At 36.9% G+C, this 3,063-nt stretch overlaps 1 non-coding gene across 1 annotated transcript; it reads left to right on the top strand.

Moving 5' to 3' along the window:
* The first annotated feature begins 1,765 nt into the window (after nt 1-1,765).
* Nucleotides 1,766-1,847, top strand: Trnas-uga. The gene has a single exon. It is a non-coding gene; the product is annotated as a tRNA-Ser (tRNA).
* The last annotated feature ends 1,216 nt before the right edge of the window (nt 1,848-3,063 follow it).

The following is a 3,063-nucleotide window of genomic DNA, read 5'->3' as shown; positions in this document are numbered from 1 at the left end:
TAAGGTAGCAACAATATCGATTAACAAAAAAAAAATACATCTTAACATTAGGTACATTACAAACTACCCTACACGGCTATTTTACCCTAATGCCTCCCTGTTATATTCATCGTGATGTGGACCCCTGCTTGACCTTGTCTGAGACATTTATTTGTATATTCATATATTTAATCGAACACAACATTGTTAATATTACTGTTTGTTTATGTAAACATTGAGGCTTATCGCATTACACAATTGTGCAGATAGCAGTGCGTGGCCGTGAACACAGTTAATAATAAAGAGCGCAAGGCCGCTACTACCGGAAACCTAATCCTTCTTAGCATCTAGGAAATATTAGACTTACAACGTCCGGTGATCATAGGAGGCTACGAGATATTAAGAGCTGAGCTGACTCATTCGATAAGCTTCTTATACTGCTGGGGTGTCAAACAAGCGTACGGGTCTGATGTCACGCAGTCACCGTACCCTAGGGACGCCAGCAACAATAGAAGCTTCATCATTAATCATTCACCCTATTGCAGTCCACTGCTGGACATAGGCCTTCACAAGTTCGCGCCAAAAATGTGATCTCATGAATGTTGCCCGTAATTACCACGCTGAGTAGGCGGGTTGATGGCCGTAGGACTGGCTTTGTCGCACTGAAGACGCTGCTGCCAGTCTTTGGCCCGTGTATTTCAAAGCTAAAAGCTGGATGATTATTCCGCCATCGGTCGGCTTTTTAAGTTCCAAGGTAGTGAACTGCGTTATCCCTTAGTCGCCTCTTACGACACCCAGAGGAAGAGAGGGGGTGGCTATATTTTTACTGCCGTAACCACAAAGCAGAACAGAAGCTTCACAAGAGCGCTACTGATTCTTCCACTCGGTGAACGCGCGCATCCTAAAAAGTTCTGGCTAGGTAGACAACACAGTTACACATCATAGGATGTATGGGATTAAGAGAAGTACTTTTGGTTCTGATATTTTGTAGATCTTTGGGCTTATGAGCAGAATTTTTTCTGGTATTCTTCACCTAGGCCTTCTCTAGACTATGAGCGAAGTACATTTCCTATTATACTGTATTTCAATCATCGATAATTTCTTGCTAATAATATTTTTTATTGATAGAAAAAAATATTTCTTTTAAGTAGAATATAAGGAATCGTCCCAACGTCATGTTCGTATCAGGAAATCTATTGCAGCTCTCGATTGTACTAATTTGTCCTAACGCATATTGACACACTAACCACACTATACCTATACACATAAATAAAATTGGAGCGTCTGTTTGTAATATTAAAATAACCGCTTTTTACTAACATGCGGATGTATATACGGTACATAATAACAATAATAATAATATATAATAACAATAATAATAAAATAACATTTTTTTACAATTTTTGTCTGTCTGTCTGTCCGTTTGTTCCGGCGAATATCTGAAACGGCTAGAGCGATTTTTGACGAGACTTTTACTGGCTTTTTTTATAATAAGGAGTAACTTAGGCTGCTTCTATTTTAGAAATTTATTTATTTTGTAACTCTGCGAACAGAACAATAATTTTTTTTAAATTCCATGCGGATGAAGTCGCGCGCACAGCTAGTATGAAATATTCGTATGATAAAGTACATTAAGACAATTGTACGTATATCATCAACGAATATCGTATTCGTGTCTTATGCAAATGTGGTCTCCATTTTAATAAAAAACTCACACTTGTGTAAATATGTTGTGGTGAAAGTACCACAGCGCGTAGTGAACGGTAAATTGAACACCTTGTCCACAGCTGAGGTGTCCGAGTGGTTAAGGAGTTGGACTTGAAATCCAATGGGTTCTACCCGCGCAGGTTCGAATCCTGTCCTCAGCGGTAACTTTTTTACGTGGGGTGGAGTTCTACGTATTTAGTTTTTTATTTATTTATAAAGAATCATATTTCATTTCATTTGATTTTAACGGAATCTTAATTTTTTTTTGGAATAAGTAAACAAATACTTTAATTTGAGTAGTTTTCTGATTTTTTCGCTACCAAAGTCCACATAATGATCCCATTGTTACTAAAACATTTTGTGCTCGTAGGTATCACAGGGCTCATTGAAACAGTAATTGATAAATACATAAACACAGAATCTTTAATATATTTATATATATAAAAATGACTTAAATGTTGTAATTAATTAAAATTTTAAAAAGGTTCACATTAAGAAAAACATGAATTTTTGTATTTGCAATGACATACTTCCTACTTCGAGTTTAATTTTGCAAACGAGATGAAAGATTATGTATTTAGTCTCAAAACTACACCTATTTGTAAATAAATATATTTAAATTTACTATGACTATTTGAACCATATATATTTTTAGTTATTTTTAGTTGTTGTTTTAATTAAGAAAAATTGCTTGATATATTTTAGTAAATCTTATAAACAGGTGGACAGAGATCCTAATTCACTGTATAAGATTGGAGCGATATCAGCAAGTACGAGCAACATTGCAACTCGCCTGATAACAAGAAGCTGTTATCAGCAGCGTGGCTGATAACAGCGCTCTGTTTACAGTCTCGCGCAATGCCAATATGACCAGTGCTTCCGTAATGTTTGTTTATTTGTATTTAGTTCGCTAACAAAGTAATTGTTTTGATAAAAAAATTCGATAACGATTTTAAGCAGTTTTATAATTAAATCAATGGGACACGCAATTAATACGTCGTATACTGAGCTCTATATTTTTTTTTATATGTCACTAGGTCGGCAAACAAGCGTACGGCTCACCTGATGGTAAGCGATTACCGTAGCTTATAGACACCTGCAACACCAGAAGCATTGAAAGCGCATTGCCGACCCAATCCCCAATCCCCCCCAGGAGCTCTGGTCACCTTACTCACCAACAGGAACACAATACTGCTTGAAAACAGTATTATTTAGCTGTGGTCTTCTGTAAGGTCGAGGTACTATCCCAGTCGGGCTGCTCCATATTTTGAGCAGGAAATTCCTGCTGTGCCCTACCTCAGTTAAGACTATATGACCTATCGCGCCCCTAATATTTAGATATGACCTGATTTGAAATGACGTAAGGCCTTAACACGG

Source organism: Melitaea cinxia, chromosome 5, assembly GCF_905220565.1.
Source record: "Melitaea cinxia chromosome 5, ilMelCinx1.1, whole genome shotgun sequence".
Classification (NCBI taxonomy): Eukaryota; Metazoa; Arthropoda; class Insecta; order Lepidoptera; family Nymphalidae; genus Melitaea; species Melitaea cinxia.
Note: the sequence above shows the minus strand (reverse complement) of the source record. Positions and strands in the feature narration are given on the sequence as shown.